At 46.4% G+C, this 23,869-nt stretch overlaps 1 protein-coding gene across 1 annotated transcript in view; it reads left to right on the top strand.

Annotated features, from left to right (window-relative positions):
• LOC142775698 (homeobox protein caupolican-like) overlaps positions 1–23,869 on the top strand; it is a 467,740-nt gene that overhangs the window by 249,538 nt on the left and 194,333 nt on the right. Inside the window, exon 2 of the mRNA XM_075877430.1 lies at positions 21,008–21,087. The gene's annotated coding sequence lies outside the window, so the exon portion shown is untranslated. The remainder of the gene's footprint in view (positions 1–21,007; positions 21,088–23,869) is intronic.

The following is a 23,869-nucleotide window of genomic DNA, read 5'->3' as shown; positions in this document are numbered from 1 at the left end:
GCTTCCTCCGCTGCTAGCATATGCGCTTACCCAGGGTTCTAGAAGTTTCCAGTCGTTTCTTTGGCGCGCCGAAAAAGCTGGTGAAGGGGCGAAACTTTTCTAGAACTCCCCTCGCCCCATCACGCATCAAGGCGGTGACTCACATCTTCCTTCTCGATGCTTCTGGAGGTCGCTTTGCGATAGATGCGAGGAGGTTAGTCTGAGTAGGGCAGCGCCTTCGAGGGGGAGAGGCGGCGCGCCCAAGGAGTCCTTTGATGCTTCTTCTTTTTGCCGGCTTCTGTCGCGTTAGTCTGGTGCCTCTATTTCACGTAGTGGTTATAATTCGGAGGCACGCGCTTTTTTGAGCGCTCGTTGGTGACAACAATTCGTCCGTCTAAACAGATTCATAGTTTTACTTTAGTGTCAATTTAGGCGCTTTCTTTGTCAATTTAGCCGCCACCACCACCGCCGCCACGACCACAGAGACCTCCCCCGCCCCCGCCACCAGGTGGGGTACGTCCAGAGGTACCGGAAGACACTGTGGCGCTACAGAGAACATCCGGCTCTGACTGGCCCACTTTACCGCGGGTACACGTGTCTACGGAACCGCAATATCGACAGTCAACAACGAATATGCCCCCAGCAGGCAGTCTGTCCGCCCAAGAGGTACAAGTCTTTTCTGTACTGAGGTCGTTCATGAGTGTTATTCGCACTCTATTGGATAGTCTACAGATCCCTGCCGCTAAATGCGCGCTGCAAATCTTGGACACACTAGAACCAGTTCTTGCCGGACTTCAGTAACAAGATGGCGCACCATAGACCGCATCAGCCTTTCCGAGAAAAAGTCAAGCGTGCTTCCATAATTCAGTGGAACGCAAGAGGTCTACAGTCAAGAATGCCTGAGTTCCGACAATTCATTTTCGAAAATAAGTTTCCCATCATCATCATTTGTGAACCGCATTTTTCAAAAATACCTCGTCTGTCGGGCTATGAATCGTTCGTTTCTTCAACGTGCATTGAGCGAAGTCAAGTTGCTGTGTACATCCGTAAAGAACTCACTTACGTTCTCCAAAGAGTAGATTCTCACAATGGAAATCACTACGTGTGTCTATATGTTAAAAAGAAGAAGTTGTCGTTTACACTGATAGGCGCATATATAGCGCCGTCAGGTCGACTAGATCAACAAATCTTGAATGGTATATTTGTAACGACTCCAGCGCCTTGGATATTGATGGGTGACTTCAACGCCCATCATCCATTGTGGGGAAGCATCAGGACAAATCGAAAAGGCACGGACCTAGTTGATCTCGCATCAGAGCACGGGCTTCAGGTGCTGAACGACGGCAGCCCTACTTATCTCCGAGGAGTAACTTACAGCAGTTGCCTGGACTTGACATTAGTGTCGCATAGCATTGTCACGAAAGTCCAATGGTTCACAGATATTGAAACACGTGGCAGCGACCATATCCCCACGTACGTGACAGTCAGAGGTTTGGACGATTCTCCTTCCCCTGGACATTCAAGACTTATTGACTGGGAAGAGTTTCAGATATCAGTGGAGAGCAAGTGCATGCACGGACCACCGGAATCCATTGAAGAAGTGATTAGTTGTGCAATGGAGACTTCCACGAAGATATGTTCGAAAGAATCGAGACGCACGGCACTCGACCAAGAGTTGGAACAACTTAGAGCGGTCCGCCGACGTGCCGAAAGACGATACAGACGCACGAAATCTATCTCTGACCTCAGAGAATCCAGACGCATTCAGAAAAAAATCCAGCGTCGAATGCACAAACTTCATGAACAACGGTGGAAGAATTTTTGTGACTCGCTAGACCCTCGAAAGCCCTTGTCTCCCGTATGGAGGACTCTTCGAGGTATTCACTCGCATCCGCAACAGCGTCACCCCTTCGCCGCTCTGGCGCTACATCAAAGTCGCTCACAGCTTGATGTTTTTGGGGAATTTTGTGCAAAGATCGCCGGCGACATCTCTATACCGATCGATCTAATCTAATGCCACAGGATGTTCCAGTCGCACGAGATCAGCAAATGGAGGTTGCATTCACCATGGAAGAACTTCATGCGGCATTGAACACATGCAGACGCTCATCGTCCCCAGGTCCGGATGGAGTGACCTATACTGCCCTACGTCACCTAGGCCCGAAGGCACAGCGCTGTCTCCTGGACATTTTCAATAAGTCTTGGCATGATGGAATGATGCCTGATGAGTGGAAGTGTAGTCGCCTGGTGCCTTTGCTGAAGCCCGGAAAGTCTCCATTCGATTTGGCATCATACCGGCCTATAGCAATAGCAAGCTGCGTTGGCAAGGTCATGGAGAGGATGCTGCTTACACGCATGGAATGGTACCTGGAACATTATAACATCTATCCTGATGGTATGGCTGGTTTTCGACGAGGTCGGTCCTCAGTTGATAGCGTTATTGACTTAGTGACCTCTGTTCAGCATCAGAAAGCTCAGAAGCGGCTGTCGGTAGCTCTGTTCTTAGACGTGAAGGGTGCCTATGACAACGTGACCCACGAGGCTGTTCTCAATGCTCTTGGAGCAGCTGAACTTGGAGGTCGTGTCTTTCGATGGGTAAGAAGCTACCTCACAAAGAGATCTATGTTCGTTTTAACTGAAGATGGGTCTACGAATAAGTATTTCACAAGTCGTGGGGTGCCACAAGGCGGTGTTTTGAGTCCTACACTTTTCAACCTGGTTCTCGTGGGGCTCACTGAAATGCTGCCACGTACAGACGGCTTATGTATCTCTCCACGCTGACGATATCTGCATTTGGGCGTCCGGCGTGACACGACCTCAAGTGCGCGCAAGAATACAGAAAGCGGCAACAATGACATCGACATACCTTCGCCAGCAAGGTTTGACTATCGCCACAGAAAAATGCGCAGTGGTGGCGTTTACACGCAAACCGATGTCTTTCTACTCATTGTGCATCGATGGCAGATCAATCCCATGTAAGAGCACTCATAGATTCTTAGGCGTCATCGTAGATCGTGACCTAACCTGGAGCCCGCATGTCACATACCTGAAGAAAAAGCTCATTGGCATTGAGAATGTATTCAAGTTCGTCGCCGGAAAATCATGGGGCCCATCCGTGCACTCCATGTTGCAGCTTTATACAGCCCTCTTTCTCGGAACTCTCCGGTACAGCCTTCCGGTCCTGTCCAACACGTGCAAGACTAACATCCGTGCACTGCAAAGCGTACAAGCCCAAGCACTTCGGACATGCCTTGGCCTTCCAAGATGCTCATCGACAGTGTCAACTATTGTTATTGCACAAGAACAACCGGTCACAACGCACATCATTGTCGAGACGCTGAGAGCGCACATTCGGCATTTATCACGGCTACCGTCACATCATTTAGCGTGTTTGACAGCTCGGAGGCCCCATTCTTCGTACTGCGGTATCGTGACAAAACATCAGGACATACTACCGCCTGGCTTCAAACTTGCCATGCATCCAGCAACTGCGCCATGGAGTCTTCGTCAACCTGACGTGCGCTTATCAGTTCCTGGAATCTTTAAGAAGGCACGCATGTCAACGCTAGCCCTGAAGCAACTGACTTTGCGTCTGTTGGACGAAAGGTACTTCGACCGCATACATGTTTACACCGATGGCTCCACTAATTCCAACAGCTCCACAGGAGCAGTGGTTGTTCCATCTGAAAATGTGTTGATTCAGTACAAGTTTTCTCACACCACGACGTCGACAGCAGCAGAGCTCGCAGCACTTCAAGGTGCAGTAAAGTACATTCTTCACCAGGAACCTAACCAATGGGCCATCTTTTGCGACTCCAGGTCAGCCTTACAGTCACTACGGTTTGTTCTGCAGCACGGGCTACATGAACAATCAGTATATCAGATAAGGCACGACTACCACGAATCGCTCGCGGAAGGTCACGATATTGTATTTCAGTGGTTGCCGAGTCATTGCGGAATCGTTGGCAATGACCGCGCAGATGAAGCTGCTCGATCGGCTCATGACCAAGACCAGCGCACGCCCATACCACTCTTGAGAACGGACGCTGCAAGGCTACTACAATCACTTGCTCGCCGTATATCTCTCCTACAATGGAATACGCAGGGTTTCTCCAACACGCACCTGTATTCGATCGACCCAAACTTGCAACTTCGTTTGCCATCCGGGTACCCACGATGCGCTGAAACTTTACTGTGTCGCATGAGGTTGGGCGTGGCATTTACGAATTCGTACTCTCGTCTCCTTGGAATGGCGAGCACTTCGGCATGCAACATCTGCGCCTGCGAGGAAACGCTTGAGCACATTTTGTGTCATTGCCCAGCATACCAGACCGAACGACGTATTATGGAAGCCAAGCTCTGTCAGCTGGATTCACGGCCGCTTACAGAAGAGAAGATCCTGGGACCTTGGCCGACGGCTTCCCATACGCGCAAAGCCACGAAAGCCCTCTTGTACTTTTTAAGGAACACCAAACTTCACGACCGCTTGTGAAAGAACTGTGCGAGGCCGTGCTGTGTAGTTTCGAGCTGACTATTTATGCTACTCTTTCTTACTCCTCTTCTTTTCTGTCTCTTTTCGTTCTATTATTCCCCTTTTCCCCCACCCCAAGTGTAGGGTAGCCAACCGAGCCAAGCTTGGTTAACCTCCCTGCCTTTCCTCTCTATTTATCTCTCTCTCTCTAGGCGCTTTCTGTCTTCCCTCATCCAGACGAGCGCGCTGGAAGGTAAATAAGGAAGGTTGGGGAGGGGGAAGGTTACGTCAGCGTGCGTCGTAACATTGAGCGCGCGTGACCAAATGCGATCGTTGTATCCCGCTGTGACTCAGTAGTGTTGTGATTGGCGCCAGAACTGTCGAGGGAGCGGCGCTCTTTGGACCCTCAAAGAAGTAGCCGACCCGTCGGCTGCCTATGACCGCTAGGCATTGTCCCTCCTAGCCGGAGGGTGAGACGTCGTGTCGCCACGACGCCGTAAGCCGTTCGAGAGAGGACAACAAATACAGCATCTTCCTTGGAAGAGACCGCGGTGGCCGCCACAAATCGCCCCGCTAATTAAGTGAGCAGTTCGGCGGGCCCTATGAAGTATGCTGTCATGAGCTTGGGACCCTTCGACCAGCGGTACACACACGACCAGGAAGAGCCCCACTGGCGCCACCTTGGACTGCAGAGTCACGCCTCAATATTGGACGTTCATGTGGGCCGTGCATGCTCGTCCCCCTCGCCAGTTGTGTGTGATCTGTGATTGTACAGCACCATCGTCACGTGTTCCCTGATCTAGTGATCTGGGGAAAATATACCCTTTATAATGAGCCACCCGGCTCATTCGAAGGGGCGTCATGTAGAGCAACCCCAGATTCGAGAGCTCGCCATGTAAGAAAGAGCTGGTTATGTACCAGAGCTCACCATGTATATGATGTAAATAAACCTTCTTCAAGTCTTCTCTTCATCCTGCCTCGACAACTTCATCCCGAACCTCCGCTGCCTGCAAACCCCGGGCGCAACAGTAGGTGTGCTAAAAGGGAGGCGCCAGCATGTGGTAGCACCCCGTAGCGGTAAGCTAATCTGATCTAAATGACCCTCATGATTTTTGTTGGCTGGTAGCCAATGGAATGTTATATGCAGTTCGACGTCAAAAAAAAAAAAAAAAACGGCGTCGGCAGCTCCGAAGAGGCTGAGCCTCTGTACGAAACGAAGGCGCCCGATAAAATGGCTGTTTCGCACTACGCTTGCAAAGTCTCCTCGCCGCACATGACTGCGAAATTGGGCTGAGCTGTTCGTAGCAGGGTCTAGTATTCGCAGGATGTTTTTTTTTTCATCAAGCATTGATGTAGTTTATGACTCCCTTAAACACTGGAGAAATCCACCACGCAGCTTGTTGTATGTTACCACAAAGATTGCATCGGTTGTTTTAGAACATCCGCTACAACGTAAAAACATGCACTTGCTCATAAAGTTGATATTATAAGTCGCGTAGTTTATCTAAGTTAATTAAATAATTAAATTGCAATATAACAGGAGAGGAGAGCTACGTAATAGCAAACCACGTGGCATTGGTTTGCTTCAGTTTCCTTGAACCATATATTTTTTTGAAATGGTGGGCTTTTTTTACGCGAAGCACCCTGTAAAAACAAACTCCGACACTTGAACTTGTGATTAAGCGCACCGCACATCTCCACGGTGTGAGGGCCGCAGAGATTTTGTTCGTTTGTTCACAATATCTATGCATTAGATAAGGTACAAAGAAGGGACGAAGCGTGTATGTTCGATACAAAGATTATACAATGGTTAATACTTTTATCATGGCAAGAAATTTTCCTTGGCAGAATGTTGGCTGTCTCCCACCTTCTGTTTCGTTTGGATTCGAAGGCAATGAACAATACATGAGATTGATGCATTGTGTCCATTGAAAACAAATAGAAAAGAAAGCACATGCACCCCTCACAGCACCTTTCCCTGTTTTCCCTGTCCAGCACCTTTCCCTGTTTTCGGAGAATATAATACCGCGTGTCTGTCTCGAAGCTATGCGAGTATAGATGAACTAATATGTGATATATTAGAGAAACGGACTCATTGGTCACACCACAGAAACCTGCCAAGAAAAAAAAACCTGCCAAGTGTCCTGGGAAGTCATACATTCCGGTTCATAGATTCCTACGCCACTGAAAATGTACCCTGGACTCCTAAACATTATATAGCAATAATAAACAGTGCTATCACTGGCATGTGGCATGTGCAACAAATTCTTCGTGACGGCCTGCGGTTACGACCAGTTACGACGCTCATCACTGAAACATTCAAGCATTGGCCGCACCAGCCTTTCGCTGAAAACGTGGCGTCAACTGGTGATGTAAAGAACACGTTGGTTAGTGTTTCGTGCTCCTTTAGGACGCCACTGACAGGCGGGGCTGAAATGAGTGCTAATATGCATGACAACGTTACGAGCTTCATGTCGCATATTGCGCGTTGTCACGAGAGAAACGCCATCTGGAAGGTACTGGCGTGACACACGTGTGTAACGAACATAGTATAACAAGCCGCACCGAATCAATCCGTACTGCTATGCAAGCAGGACGGTGTCCGTGAGGTGACGCTGTGACATGAGTGCACTGCTGAAACGGTGGCAGCTTTCCGGGAAAAGGGGGAGGGTGACTTTCACCGATGCAGACCACGTTGGCGCCTGCGGCCGCAGGAGAGCAACGAGAGGGGGCAAGACGAGCCGAAACAACGTCCAGACAAGCGCACGCTTATCGATCCTGTGAGGGTACGACTAAGCCGACAGAAGGCGCACAGTCAAGATCTGCGCTGCCATGACGTCACGGCACGACTCCCCAACCGAAGTGCTCACGACCGGATGCGGCCCCCGGTGTCAATGTGTCCCGACAGCCCCACCATGCCGGGGCCTCCCAGGGGTCGCGGAAAACCATGGCGGCAGCCTGTCGCCAAGGGGCCTGGGACCCATTAGAACACATGCAGCCAACACGTCCAGTCAGAAAAATCTATACCACGCTCCCATGTTTCGAAAAAAAAAAAGAGAGCGAGAGCGAGGAGGAGGTGTGTAGCACGAAGTGCCACGAGGGAGCCAGCACCCCCGAAGTACAGAGTACGAACACCTAACCCCATTTGCGAGACACGGGGTAACTTTGTAATAGCCATTTCAGGGAGCACGACGACTCGTATGCATATATGGTGCTTTGCCGGGGACAAACGCCACTGTGTGGTCAGTACCACGATGAGCGCGTGGGAGGTGCACTTAGCACACTTCCGGGGCGCACATCCGAGTGTCCGCCCGTAATGGCCCGCTATCTCCGCTGCCGCAAAACTCATCATTCTCGCTTAAAACGGGAAAATAAGGCTCACAGAGAAGAAAAAAACAAGTGTCCCCTTCCAACAAGCGGGTCAATGTTCTTCAAATTTTGCTACTTTATGAACTCCTCCGTTTTCGAAACGCGCCCTTTACGCAGTATACGCCACTGCGCTTGGCGGACGCCGAGAGCGACCATTGCGAGAGACTTTATATATATTTTATGGACGACCATACATGTACATATAGCAATATATATGCATGGATTTTTTTCTTTATATGGCATCTTAAGTAGGTATAAGATAGCCTACCAATGGCGGAACTTGACAGGTCCGATTATCTGGAGGATGTGTGCATTCTGAAAGCGTACAGTTTGCAGATTCATACAGGTAGAGCCTGGTAGAAACTATATAAAACGACTGGTAAGCGTGGTCTGTGGCTTCGTGAGTTGGCATTTTGTTCAGTCTAGAGAATCTGCACTGCCCTGAATACATCATCACTATTGTTGTATTCAGCAGGTGCGTTATCATCTGATAGCCCAAGGCATGCGCAGATGCACGCGCACGCGCCTTGTCATGTCAGCTAACATCTGGGTATATTAACCATCACGAACTAAGAATAAACAGAGTTGTTTGAGGTACTGGGTCGGTGTGGTTACTTCGCGACCCTGCGGCTCCCCGACGTAGTTCGGCAGGGCATGGCGGCGGATACCACAACTAAGACTTCTTCAAGGTTATAAGGTATACAGTCGTACCCCACAATAAGGAAATTGGCAATTCTTGTTCATTCTCGTAAAAATTTCGTAGTCGCTGCAATAGAATACGTGCGCCAATAACTTCTCACACTCAAAATTTATTTCTACTGGGCACTCATCTTGCTCCGTTTCACGTTGGTTTGAAGAAACTTATGTATTACGTTGCTTTGAACGAGCTCGAAGCTTTATAAGCTTGGCGTGGCTTCATGGTCGGAGTGAGCACCGAGCAAAGCGCTATATGTCAGAAGCATCAAGAACTTCACGTGAACTTACTTGCCTATCTTGCGTTTAGTTGCTTTTTTTTTTCATTCTCGTCTTCACTCCCATATTCTTTGTGCGCGCATTCGATGATAGCGTCGTCGCTGAACTCTTAGTTAATGATGTGGGCGTGCAGCACACAAAGAGTCGAGCAGTTTAAAGGCGTCTGGTATCGATGATGCATGCCATGTGCTTCAACTGTGGCTGCAAGTTATCAGTGCTTTCAGAGGTGTGAAAAAAGAGAAGCTTTGTTGCTATCATGATCACTACGTGAAACATTCGTTGTTTATTGGGGGGTGGGGGGTGGGGGCTTAGGCGAATGAGTTTAATTCTACGAACGTTCGCTGCGGACGCAACATTTTTTTTTGTTCCCACTAGAATTTGATTTTCAAGGGCTTTAGTCATTTTTGGGGCTCGACTGTATTCCCTATGCACCGAGATGGCTACTTTCGAGTTTCTTGTAGAATGTGAAGACCTTATTATAGGTGCTTGATTGATTCCAACCTATAACCATAATTCGTTGTCTGCTATTTCCTTTACCAGTAGGAGATGGGGCGGAGGGGGGGCACAACAAGCGAGTTTTTTCAGGGAGATGGGATGTGTGTGGTGTGTGTGTGTGTGCGCGCGTGCGTGTGTGGTGTGTGTGTGTGCGCGCGTGCGTGTGTGGTGTGTGTGTGTGTACGTGTGTGGTGTGTTTGTGTGTGTGAGCGTGCGCGTACGTGTGTGATGTGTGTGTGTGCGTGTGGTGTGTGTGTGTGTGTGCGCGCGTGTGTGGTGGGTGTGTGTGTGCGCGCGCGTGTGTGTGCGTGTGTGTGTGTGTGGTGTGTGTGTGCGCGCGTGCGTGTGTGGTGGGTGTGTGTGTGTGCGTGCGTGTGTGGTGTGTGTGTGTACGTGTGGTGTGTGTGTGCGCGTGCGTGTGTGGTGTGTGTGTGTGTGTGTGTGTGGTGTGTGTGTGTGGTCTGTGTGTGTGTGTGGTGTGTGTGTGTGTGTGTGTGTGTGTGTGTGTGTGTGGTGTGTGTTTGTGTGCGTGCGCGTGCGTGTGTGGTGTGTGTGTGTGTGTGTGTGTGTGTGTGTGGTGTGTGGGGTGTGTGTGTGTCTGTGTGTGTGTGTGTGTGTGTGGTGTGTGTGTGTGTGTGTGCGTGGGCTGTGTGTGTGTGTGTGTGTGTGTGTGTGTGCGTGCGCGTGTGTGGCGTGTGCGTGTGGTGTGTGTGTGTGTGTGCGCGCGCGCGTGTGTGGCGTGCGGGTGTGTGTGTATGTGTGTGTGTGTGTATGTGTGTGTGTGTGTTTAAATGCTTTTACAGGATTGCTTTTCTAAAGCTAATTCTGGAACAGCTAGCATTGCTGTTATACATTTTCACTAAAAGGACAATTCAAAGTTCTTTAATCCCTCGGGGTGAAAATAAAGGCCCATTATTAAAGGCTATTCAACTGTTTTTTTTTCTTTTCATTCACAAGAAGATTGTTCAGGGATGATTGTTACATTGACATAATTGAAGAATTCAGAATATTTCATTATTAATTGCATGGCACAAATTTTTCAAAGCTCAACATTACTACAAGTTCGAACTGCAGCCTCTTATGAATTCTGCACGCATAGCAAGAGTTCAAAGGTTTTTCAAGGTTGTTACAAAAACAGCTACAAGATTAAATAAGCTGCGAACGAGCCGAGAAAGACACTGCCGACGCTGAAGACCAGTTATGAACTGCCAGAAACATGTTTTGAGTAATTTGAGTGTTATGCTTCGTCTCGCAAAAAAATAAAAAAAAATATCGTGGGCACATCAGGACAAAACTTTTTTAGGCTGGATTTTAGACCTCTGAGCAGATAAAAAATGTAAACGACAGAGCTTGAACGCGTAGGATTACATAAAAAATAAAAGAGCCCCATAAACAAGTGGATGAAAAAATGTTAATGTGATTAGTCATATATACAACATAGATGGTGGACCTTCCGTCTAACATGAAACTACCCTATCAAGACTGTTCTTATATATGTAGCGACATTGAAAAGCCCGAAGTACTAGAATTTCCCATTAGAGGTAAACGCGATGTAAGTAGATAAATTAGATAGCACTTTTTAGGGGCTAGGCTCGTTAGGACTATAGCCCTGTCTTCTTTTGGGGTCACGGTATGAAACCCTTGCTGTAGTTGAAACATATGTCAGGCACAAAGAAAGGTTTTATTATAGACTTCAATGTAGACACAGGCTAACTATAAGGCGAGAGATCACTGTTTCCGGCGAAAATATTTCATCAAGAAGAGTATTGATGAGTTGCTCTCTACTTAAATGTGCCCAGACGTTGAGGCTTCTGGAGCAAACCTGTAACATAAAGCCACACGTCGAGCACTACATGTTCCAATAAATTACCCCTAATAATCTAGGTGGCATCTCTGCACCTTTATAGAATGGCGGGTTCTTGGATTTCATTTTGGTGGCATATCTCCACCTCCACAGTTTTCTAAATCCTTGCTAAATTGCCGAAGTTGACAGAAAGGTGAAATAAATTTACATTTCCATGTAAACTTTATTTCGCTGAATATAGGTTATATGGGATAACGCTCGGGTGTCCTACGGTTACTCACCGATATGATACGCAGAGCTTCGTCCACTCGTTATGACTCACTTCGTGGAGGTGTTGCGTGTGTGTGTGCGCGCGCGCTTTTTTCGCCCCCTATATATGAAAATAACTAAAAAGAAAAGGGGATAGCCCGTACCACCAGGAGGTATAACGGGCTCAAGCCAATCTAACATAAATGAAGAGGGAAAATTTCCCAAGTTCTTTTTTTTTGAGAAAGCCAATTAGTTCAAAAAATAATGACAAGGGTAAAACCTAGTGAGTGCGGCATGAAAGTGCAATAAATAAACCGATTAGCTTCTCAGGAATGAGCAGGTCGACATGCAGCAGCAGTGTATTTCCCTAACTTCAGAGTTTGTGATTCGTGCGTGCGTGTGCGTCGTGTGTGTGTGTGTGTGTGTGTGTGTGTGTGTGTGTGTGTGTGTGTGTGTGTGTGTGTGTGTGTGTGTGTGTGTGTATGTGTGTGTGTGTGTGTGTGTGTGTGTGTGTGTGTGTGTGTGTGTGTGTGTGTGTGTGTGTGTTTCCGCATGTTTATTTAAAATGCATTGCCGGTGAATGTGGAAAGTCCAAACAAAATGACGAAGTAGGATGTGAGCCAGTGGTCTTGAGGATGGGCTAAACGTTGACGAGGATGGTAGCAGTGGCCTCTCTGATATCGGAGCCCATTTCATCACCAGGGACAGGGTAGCCAGACACGTCGGGCTGTCGTTCCAACCAGCGATGCAACAGGAAACATTGAGCAGCCTGTTTGCCTCTGCGAACTAGACAAGGTGCCATTTGAAATAATGACATGCTTTCAAACAAAAAAAAAAAGAGAGAGAAAGAGCCAGGGATAGGTACTCGCGCAAGCGTTGTGGATGCTGTGGTCCGTGTACCTAGGGAAAATTAAGCAGTGATGCTATCGTTATCAGTCGCAGAGGTTTTCCCCCACCTTTGTTGGCATAACTGCGACTATAATCAAGAGCATTCACGCAAAACTTATGATAGACTACGATAGTAGCGAGGTGATTCGGAGTATGAAGCGACGTCCTGATAAAGTGTTAGTAGCTAATGCGTGTCATGTGGATGTCATAGAAACAGAGTTGTGCATGACAGTCACTAACTGATGTAGATACGCACGAGATTTTTTATCTGTCAATAGCCCATAATAATGTGCTCGTAGTGTTGTATCACTGCTGTGCACACGTAAATGGGTCACAATGTCTTGCGTGTTTGGGCATTCATTAAAGTAGTGTTGTTCACTCAAGCAAGGTGCACTACACATACACCTGTCCGTGGCCAGACAATAAGTGTGTTTGGTCACGGCCACTTCCAGTATTATCTTCATCGTGTGTGTGTGTGTGTGTGTGTGTGTGTGTGTGTGTGTTTTGCTTGGATTAGTATGCTGCGATACCGGCATGCGAATAAAATATGTTGATTATATCACCATGTTCAATATACACTGCTTGGATTTCTTTGTTTTCGTTTTCATTCAATGACTTTGTTATACTGTCTGAAGTGGCATTTAGTACGTGTACGTTGTTCCGAACGAGCTCTATAGTAAGATTCATTTTAGTAAAGGTGTCCATCTTTCGTACGTTGCCAGAAAACAATATCGGTCCGTGAAAATTGACGACATATAAAAAAAGTTCAGGAGCTTCACTACTGGGAAATCTGAGGACGTTCGCAGCATGGGCACTGAGTGATTCCCGTCACACTGTTGTCATTAATTATAATAATAAATGAGGTTTGACTCCCAAAACCACCATATAATCATGAGAAACGCCGTATAGTGGAGGGCTCGGGAAATTTCGACTACCTGGGGTTCTTTAACGTGCACCTATATATGTTTCTCAAAACGCGTATTCTGGGAGAAATAGTGGCATGCACAAAGACACTCATGTACTATAGCTGGTTGTAGTGTCAAGTCAGTAAAACAGTATACATACAGGTATTAAATATATGAAGCATATGAATGGCGTTTAACTACCGTGAATCAAACGCGATTGACTTGTCAAATAAGCATTGTTACGAACTGGCAGCCTTTAGTCTAAGCCACGGTGTGGTCTAAGCGCATGAAGTAAGTTAACCTCGGTATGCTGCGTATCAAAGATCCATCATTTTCTGATGTTCGTTCTCAGTTCGTGGCCGTAGAAGGCTGCTAGTCAGGCAAAAAAAATCACTTCAGATTTTCTGAGAAAGAGCTAACACGATGTGTGACCGCCAATCCTTCCGTTTGCTTGCTCGCGTTTTTAGTTTTGTTGCTGCTTCATTCAAGTGCTCAAGCACCTCTATCACTATACCCCGATTATCACGTCGCCATTTTTACCTGCTGGTTCTTTTTTTTAATCTACGTGACACAAGGGCAGGTACCTGGCTCAGACCCATATGTTTTAAGTCGACCTCCAAGCGCTAGCTACTTTTGTCCATATGCGAGCTATTTCAGATAGTCCATGAAAATGCTTTCCATTCATGGTTCTCGAGAAAATTAAAAACAAATTTTGTCGCGTATGGGAGACAATCCTAAATACTACACTGATACTAAGTAGCCGGTAAATAATTAAGAATGTTCATCAATTTACTTTGTAATTACTTCATATACGTGTACTTTGTTTGACTAGTTGAAGTCACCGAATCTGCAAGGCGCATCCGCTTGGAATTAAATCTGGAGGTGGCGTCGTTTTCAAGACGTGCGCCACGCGAAGTGGTCTGCTGTTGCAATTACTTTTTTTATTTAGAATTATCTTTATATTTTTTAAGAGCCCACAATTCCCACTTCAACTATCCAGCTGACTGAAAGAAATATCTCGAAGCTGGTGAGAATTCGCTCAAGGTGCGTACTCACGGGCTTCATTTTGTAAAGTGCAATGTGGTCTAGGAAGTCTATTAAAGTTAATTAGTGAATCTCAGTTATTTAACAACGAATGAGCGTAGTTCACCAGGTATGGACGTCGGTCGCACCTGACAGTTTCTTTCGGAAAAAAATTTTTTAATCATGGATACACGGGGACGAATTCATAAAACCTTTTCTTCGTAAGCGCTCCTCATCATAGACGAGATGCCTTCTCTAAGGATTTGTCTGGCATCAGGATTGCCTAAAATGTTCTACGATGAACAAGTCTAGTGTGAGTGATTTTTCTTAAATATGGGCCTCTACATTTAGGAACTTTGGAAAGTGTTACCTGAAGACTGGAACACACTCATATCAATGCGTATATGTGCTCGTGTGTTGGTGTGTACGTGCGATAGCTTTTGGCATCATAAACTTGGATGTATAAAGACTAAATATTGGAGGGACATTAATTGCCGCAGAGAGGCTACTTCAGGCATTCGCGGTATATGTATCGCTCAGTAAGAGCTAAAGATGGCCACCTTCGTATATAATTGCTAAACAAAATTCAAAAGTAAAATTATGTCCCAACCAAGTTTTTTGACACAAGCGAAGCCTACTAACGGCAAAATAAGTTGAAACATTACATAACTCACGACAGAAATATGCACCGCTGCTCCTATTCAAGGAACTCGCTCGGTAATGTCCAAACAGCAACCAAACAAGTCAGTTGCTGCTTCATGCACTGTGCCACCGAGGCCAAATAGCCAGCCCAGAATGGAATTACTTCGACCTCCGCGATTTAGCGCCTAAAGAGGAACAGTTATCCAGTTGCTGAGGTATTTGGGCTCACAGAGAAGTCGCTGAGGGGACACGCCCAGGCAATTCTCTGGCTAGCACGTTGCGTCGTAAATTTCGCGAGTCGGAGAATGAGCGAGGTCCCGGCGTTCCAGCGCGGGTGAACTCTCCGGCGTGTCCCTTTATCCGCGGCCACCGTGGCGAATTCGTGTTGACAAAATATTGAACGGCGTGCAATTGCTCAGTTCGAAAGTGCCCGTCCAGGCGTCTCAAATGGACGCTTCCCTTTCAGCGCCGCGACCACAACACCATTGCTAGCGAAAGAAATGCCGCGCGCTGACATAAACCTCGGCATGCGCGACACCACAACGGCGGTGAATGCGCACATGTGGTGGCAGCCCCTTGAAGTATAGACACCATAGCTGCGCCTGTGAGCCACACGCATTTTTTAAATGTTTTTTTCGTAAACTATACGATCTTTCCGATTTCCCCCCCTGCTGCTCCGCCTCTTCACGGTTCTCTTTTCAACGCGATTCCAGCAGTGGCAAAAAAAGGAACACTTACGAACGAGCTGTGACACGCCTTTGGCTTTGGAGAGCGCGGGAAGAGTCCGCTGACCGCGGTTATGGGAGGAAACACCGGGAAGTAAGGAGAGTCTTTGGAAAGAAACTGGCGGTTTATTGTGGCTGGGGGCCCAAGGCCTGCGGCCGATAATGCCTCGGTCAAGGATGCCAGTGGGAAGAAATGAAACGATCGCCCTTTCTGTTCCGCTGCCTGGGCTTTGTGTGTGTGTGCCAGTTACGCCAGACGACAGTCTCGTGGGTCCGGGGCTGGCTCACTTGAAGCGAACGGTAAAGTTTGATGAATGCGTGCGCGGCGCAACGAAGCGGCGCCATGTGGCAACCGTGCGCCAATCATGAGCAAACACGCACAGTGTGCTACAAAGGCGCCCGCCCCGTGAAAAGGGCAAAGGGGAGCGACAAGGGACGGGAATGTTTACAACTTTATTTCCACCTCTGCGGTTTGCACGTTGTCCGATACGCGCTATGCGCAGTTTCTCTAGACCCGCACCTTTATATGGAAGGGACCACGAAGTGTGCTCACATAAGTTACGTAGCTTCACTCCGTTTAACTTGAGGAGCACCGTGCACTATAACGAAGAAGGCGGTATAGCGAGTGTGTGCGCTGTTTTCCTTAGAAAGAGACCTCCTGTCTTGCAGAAAAAAAAAGGGGTGATCGCGTTTTGAAGGCATCGAATAACTTAGTTGCCTTATGAAACGCAGCTAAGCCACGGAGGTGGCCATTTACATAGACGTGAACATTACTCGTCACAAGTCGCTTTGTTATGGAAGCCCTCTCCAACCGACACGATGAAGGGCTTAGGCAGCTTATAGGGCAACGCGCGTCGCTTAACCGCGCAACCTATAGTGTCCAATGCTTTCGTGCGTGAGGCACTGGTATGACTTCTTCAGCGCTTCACTCGACGGCATCTTCACGATTGCTCGTTTGATGAGTTTTGTATGTGCTTATTAAAAGTAACAATGACTTTATTTGCCCTGGGTTTCACTAGCTACTAGGCCAAATGCGCGTGCACGTGGTGAATGGTATTGTGTTGCCATGTCTGGGATTTATGCGCATATTGTACGGTTTATGGTTGTGAGACCATAGCCCACGTGATACATGATGTTGTGAGAGTATATATACCAGTGGGATCAGTGAGTAATAAAACACTTGTTGAAAGCTAGAGTTCTATTGTGTCAAGTGCGTATTTTGTTTTTGTCTCGGTCTTTAGCCTGCGCTACCATAAACTATCTTAATAATGATGGCGATGAGGATTACTGAATTGAGATGCACATTCGGTGACACACATTATTGTCACGGAAAGAGAGAGACACTGGCGGTGAGACAAATGTGTCGGTAAGTCTGTGAGCAGAATTGCGACATGATTTCTATTGTGTAATACCCCTGTCACACGGGCACCCGCGAACACCATTTAACTTCCTCGTCCTTACGACAAGGGAGATGCGGTCTGTGTCACACGGCCACCCTTACGCAAACGAAGGTAAATGGAGCATTTCGCAAAGGAGGTTCGACGATCTCCCCTTGCAGCGCAACGAGGTACTCTCGTCCCCAGTATCTGCAAGTCAGAAAAAGATTTCGAGCACTAAATTGCCGCAGGGAGAACAATAGCACAATTTGGCAATATTAAATGTTCTTTTGTTGCTCTATTAATTCATAACGTGTTTCTTTACATATACATACACGCCCGCCAGGGTGCAGCTACTCTCAACACTGATGCCCTCCCCACCATTCCTCACGAGTCCTGCCGGGCGCTACTATTTAAAAATATTTCGTTCATGCGTGCGGCTTTCTCGTCACCATGTTTGCGTTCGCCCGTGAGAGGAATGACTAACAGCGCTGCGTCATCGTCGCCTGCTTCGACGGCTGCAGGAATGGGTAATGGGACCCCACCTAATTAACGTACTGGCTACAAAAACAGCTAGTCGTCGAGTACGGTGCAATTGTAAAGAAACATAGAGCTAGGCACAAATTGGCCAGCGTCGCTGCCAGCATCGCTACATTTGGTGAATGCGTCTTCATTTGAAATAGTTTGTTATGCTTTGTTCGCTTAAGCCCTACTTATTATTGTGTTTTTGTAAAAACCGCATAACGAAGATACACGAAAAAAGCTACTAGGCGTGAAATTAGGGTATACTTCTGCGAAAATCAAACAGCGCCCACTGAGCCCCCTCGCGGCAACTATTACAGCCTTGTCATTGCCATGTGACACTGCGAAAACTCCATCGCCGTCGAACTCCCTAGGGGAGATTTACGTTGACGGAGTTCGGTGGTGACGGTGTGAAAGGGGTATAACAAGGTTAACATGAGAAGAAGTGGAACAGTACAGAGCACTAGACCAGCGTCTCAGAAACGTTCCACAAGAAAAAGTACGCAAGAGAGTGTGCCAGCGGACAAAAATACGTGTAGTTATAACCATAGAAAAATATACTATATAAAGAGTGGCCACTCGTGCCTTTTCGCCGCCGAGCAAGAAAGGCCCTGACCAACCGCTCAATAGCGTACCGATGCTCGCTTCTACTCCTTTGTCAAGACATGTAATAGCCGCTTCAGGAAGGCAATAAAAACCCAAGTTTGATATCAAATTTCTGCAAAGAAATTTTTTTTCGATTTGTTCATTTTTTCATATCCGCTATACATCGTGTCCCGCTACTAAGGACGTTTAATGCTTTACTACAAAAATCAGTTAAGTCATACTAATAAGTGTTGTTTTTCTGCATTTGTTTTGCACAAAGGGTGCGAATTCATGTGGTTGAGATGTACTTGTACATGTTTACCCTTCGTGGAAGTATGGATGTGTAGCCTAGTGGTAAAAACACTCATTTTCGGAGCATGAGGGTACGGGTTGATATCTCAGCATCGGAAAGAAAAGTTTTTGTTAATTTATTCATGCTGAAGACATTATTGGGCTTGAACAGCCACTCGTGGTGCTGAAAGCAGCGCCGTCTATAGCTGGAACGCAGGGCCCTACGGCAAGCTTCGCTCTTTATGTAGGTATTTTTCTCTATGTTTTAACTAAAAAAAAAAAGGTTCCTAAAGACGAGTCTTTCTTGGGGTACTTCGACGCAAAACTTTTGGTCTGTCTGCCTGTTTGTCCGCCGAAACGATACCCTAAACGGCTAAAATCCAACCACGTCTACAGAGCCCATCACTATTGCTCTGGTTTTTGCGTACATACTTGTGGGATTGTCGAATAAAAAGAAAAAATTGCGCATATCTGAAGCACAATGTCAACACGCCAATACTATGTATGTTTTTTCATACTAAAGAAGACATACATAAGTAGTTATAAACACCGTAGCGTTTATCACGCTGGCTGACAATGCAACGTTATGCCCGAAAAGGCGTTTCCTACGCTTTGCTAAGTGACATGGTGATGGCACCTAACCGCTGCCGTGCAACCTACACGTTATGGCCTCCGAGAGGGGCGCGCACGCCGCGCGCTTGCTATATAAGGAGCTCTCCTTTCATTTTCCAAGGTAACTGCCAGATGGCGCTCATGTCGCACACCGTAGAGTGCCTCGATGCGCTCGTTCGCCTCCGCAGCGCGCATCGAAGCGCTGCCTCCAAAATCCCATTCACGAATTTTCTCGCTCAGGGCATCAAATAAACGTTTTGTTCACTCTCTCCAGACGCAAGACTATCGTCTTTCGACGACGTTTGCCGTGAAACATGCAGATACATGTTCTCAGCTGTCATATGCCAATTAGTGGAAACTGTCTTTATCCGACCGGTGTATGGTTGCTGATAATGAAGAGAAACAATAATGTGCTTCGGCTTTTCTCCATTCATTCGGCTTTTAACCTAGAGGGAATGTCGACGGATGAAAGAGGGTTCAATTTGTGACCATCAATGCGTGAATAGAAATGCCACGTGATTCTAAGTAGCCCTCCGATACCATGAAATAAAGATACAAGTTGGGTCTAGAGGGCGGAAAGTATGGAAGACAGTTTCTTCTTCGAACAGCACGCCTGGGCAATTCAGCCTTATCGTTAAACATTCACTAACGCTCAAACGACTCGGCAGAGCTAATGACCACGCTGAAGGTGGAGTGACCAAAGTTACAATTATCCTGCTACAAAGACCGCTTAGTGCCCATGCGCACGGAGGGGGGAGGGGGGCGCGCTGGTGCTCCTGCAACGTCGGAGACAGCAGGCCTACAATACGTATATAGAGGTGTGCGAGGCATCACCAAGCCGTGTCCTCTTTCTGAGGACACGGCTTGGAGAAAGCACCGGCTTTTTTCCTCGCCTGTAGAACACCTGCATGTCAAGTGTAATAGCCGGCCGTGGCACACGGGCATATTTGATTTAATAAAGGATGCCTCTTCGTCAACGTCACCGTGGGTTGGGCGCGATGATCGGTGCCGAACACGGCCACTGGCAAACAAGACGAAAACGAGACGCCGTCGAGTCAGGCGCCCGGGGTCAACAAAGACGGTGGTGGCATTGGACTTGCACCCCCGGGAGCCTCCTTGCCGCTCGGCTCAAGCACGGATCGAATTACCGTTCCCGCGCAGGTCGACAAGGGCTCAATCAGTGCTCCAAAAGGCAAACGGGGACGGGGTGTCGGGTCGCAGCTCAGACGCCACTCCGCACCCTTTCACGCCACTAATGCCTCTTCTGTCCGTCACTTCTAAAACCGCCTATTTGTCACCATTATTTTTCCTTCTAGAACCGATGACAAGGGATCTCATTGGAATTTGTACAATCAGAGTTTTGTCGGTTCGTTCCCAATGAATGAGGGCAACATGCCACGAAGTCCCAAAAAGGCACATTGAAAAATATGGGCAGCTTGCGCTTGTGGCGCAAGACTGGAGCGTATACCTTGTGACCGACCTTTATTATTAACAAGGTTGAAACTTTCAAGGTCCTATCTATGTTTGTTTTCAAAAAAATGTTCGACAGTTTACAGAACAATGTAGTCTACTATGGGAGAGCGTTAGGCTATCCCGGGGAACCCAATTCGAGGACGCAAACATTTTTCACATATTTAGAAAGCAGGAATGTTGCAGAGGCATTTAAATTGCAGATTAATCGATTCAACCTCAATGTATGTGCTGGCCAAAAGCCTTGTTATCCGCCAAACTACTAAGTAAACCAGAAAAATGTACTACAACTATTTCCCTTTCTCAGATACACTTCGCCAAGAGCTAACTGCCTTTATTTACAGTCTTTACTAAGATGAAGAAAAGAACCAAGAGAGAGCGCCGGGCGAGTTATTGCGTTGCATGTGCTAGACACAGCACAGTTTTCTGGTCACGAAAACTGGCGGGACGAAAAGGGTCTCCCTTTCCGGAGGTGCACTGAGGTACAGGGGCAGAGCCCCGTTTCATTTTGTTGTTTGTTTCCTGACGCCATTTCCGTTTCTCTCTCTATTTTTTATTTTCTTTTTCCCGCGCGAAGCAGCTGCATATATCTGAAGCCATTCTCGCTTCTTTTCCTTTTTCTCGTGCAGATAGGGAGAGCACTGTGCAGAGCGTCGACTCGACAGCACTGACAGGAAGACGAGGCCGACACGGCCGCATATGATCGCAGGTTTGATCACGAGACTGAGCTGTGGCTGAATGGTCACATTTAGTGGTGATTTGGTTCACTTCCGAGCCAATCTCGATCTGTGTCTGTCCTGATAGCAATCGAAAGTGTCCGTGGGCCACCAGTACGGTGTGAAATCAAGCTCAGCGGCACCCAGAAGCTCGAGCCATCACGCGGTGACAGCTGTTACGACGTTGGCAACAATATGATACGCGGCAACGATGCAAGGTTTTGTTTCTTTTGTTCCTGTAACATTGCTCGATTTTGCGTCCGTGTGCCTGCGACGCGCGGATAAAGAAGGAACGAAACGCACGACCAGCCCGCGGTTCACCATTCCAGTACGTGTTTTACATAAAAACAACTGAATACTGTCTGGTTCAGGAGAGTGCCTTGTTGGGCAAGTTGGTACACACTTACCAACTTGAGAGCCCCGTATCTGCTCTCTGCCTCTAACTCTGCCGGTCTGTTTGTTTTTTTTTTTTGTCAATTTCGACGTATTGTGGATTCATTTTTAGTTTCCGTCTGGTGCTGGAACGACGACCGTCTCATAATCCGAGAGATGGTCGACATTAGAAGGATTCTTTTAAATGCGAAGCATTTCTTAGCGAACTTAGACGACTTTGGCCGTATCTATCTATCTATCTATCTATCTATCTATCTATCTATCTATCTATCTATCTATCTATCTATCTATCTATCTATCTATCTATCTATCTATCTATCTATCTATCTATCTATCTATCTATCTATCTATCTATCTATCTATCTATCTATCTGTCTGTCTGTCTGTCTGTCTGTCTGTCTGTCTGTCTGTCTGTCTGTCTGTCTGTCTGTCTGTCTGTCTGTCTGTCTGTCTGTCTGTCTGTTCGTCCGTCCGTCCTTCCGTCTACTACTTTTAGCTCTCGCGCCAGTTTCTATGATGGGATCAATACCGAAATTGGTATGACATAACATGACTGTATGACAAGCATAAGTGATGAATGTCATGATTTACATGTCATGGTCTTGCTGATATTGCGGTGCTTTCGGTCAGCAGGGAGCAAAGAAAAGAAATGGAAATGCATCTGGGTGTGACAGGGAAAGATTCTGATGCGGAAGTTAGAGAACACAGCAGCTCTGTGCGTAACCAGCGAGAAGGAGTTGGTGCGGGTATACTGTAACAAGTCGTTATAATGATCTTCTTAGTTGTGATTCTGTAAGCTATTTTTCTTTTAATCGTTTATTTTTTTTTGCTAAACAGAAAAATGTAATCCTAGTGCCATTTTCAGAGTTTTCGCATGCTACGTGGCATCTTGTGTAACCACTGCCTCTATTTTTAATTGGTATTACACAACTGAATATTTGTTTTATTCTTGTAATATTGTTGCAAGCTCGAAAATGCTATTTATCTAAATATTATGCATCGTTTGTTTGTTATCTATGATTGGTTATCAGGCGTCGTGGAACCAAAGTGTGGTACTGTAAATAATGACAAACCATTATGACAACGTATTTTTATTCACTTATGCATCCTAATGATTAGCTGCTACTTTGTTATACTCCGTAATCTTACTGTATGTTTATATGTATTTATCTCTATTACCTGCAAATGAACACTAAAATAATGGCTTCTACTCCCTGTCAACACACTTTTCGACAATCTGGGTGGTTCACCCCTAGCTGTACTTCATAATAATATGCCGTCCGCACGCTGTAAATACGATGACCTCTTTGCTCTTCTTGATCAGTTTAAATTTAATTTTTCCGTAGTAATGCTTACAGAAACGTCGTATCGTGATGACTTTTATGTTATCACCATCTCAGGTTACAATACAGTGTACCTAAATAGAAAAACAAGAGCAGGAGGTGGTGTATGTATGTACCTTAAACATGAAATGAGATTTGAACGGTTCAATGAATGGTGTCAACGCTCAGATGATTGTGAAATTGTAGGTGTTAAAGTGGACAGCTGTGTATTTGTGACAGTGTACAGACTTCCAGGTGGCAATATTAGCAAATTTACGCAGTTTTTGGATCAGAAGTTTTCTTTCATTAATCACCATAAATATAGCATTGTATTGGGTGGTGACCTGAATATTAATATGTTAGCTAACACAAAGAAAAAAACAAAAGGATCTTTCCACACTTTTTGGTTCTCACTTTTTATCAAATATCATTGCCACTCCTACTCGTATTGTTCAATTGAGTGCAACATTATTAGACCTGTTCGTAACAAACTTTTCCTCAGAACCCATACTTTCAGGAACTATATCCACTGCGATTAGTGACCACCTTCCTGTATATTTCACTGTGGCCCAATACCGTTATCAGCCCAGACAGTCCGCTTCTGGTATATTTTATCAACCAGTGAATTTAAAATCTCTTTCAAACTTTCGGGTTGAAATTGAGCGCACAAAATGGGTCAAGTTGTTTTCCTTGTCCTCGGCTGATTTAGCTTATGACTATTTCATGCAAACGTTCATTTCACTTTACAATAAATGTTTGCTCTTAAGGTTTGAAAAGGCCAAAACGTGCTCACAAACCTTGTATCACTTCCTAGATACTAAAAATGATGAAGGAACAAGACAACTTATTTCACGTGTTTCTAGCTACCCGAAATTCAGTTACTAATGTCCAAAGTCCAACGGCAAGCAAAACTAAATTATTATTATTCTATGTTTGAGGGCGTATTTGACCGCAAGCAAATTTGGAATAAGGTAACTCCATCATATCTCGAGATAGAGCTACAAATCGTTTAGAACTTATCATTGACAATGAGGTTATTAAAGCCAAAGAGTTAGCGAAT

This window comes from Rhipicephalus microplus, chromosome X (genome assembly GCF_043290135.1).
Source record: "Rhipicephalus microplus isolate Deutch F79 chromosome X, USDA_Rmic, whole genome shotgun sequence".
Lineage (NCBI taxonomy): Eukaryota > Metazoa > Arthropoda > Arachnida > Ixodida > Ixodidae > Rhipicephalus > Rhipicephalus microplus.
This window is presented reverse-complemented; position numbering and strand designations above follow the sequence as displayed.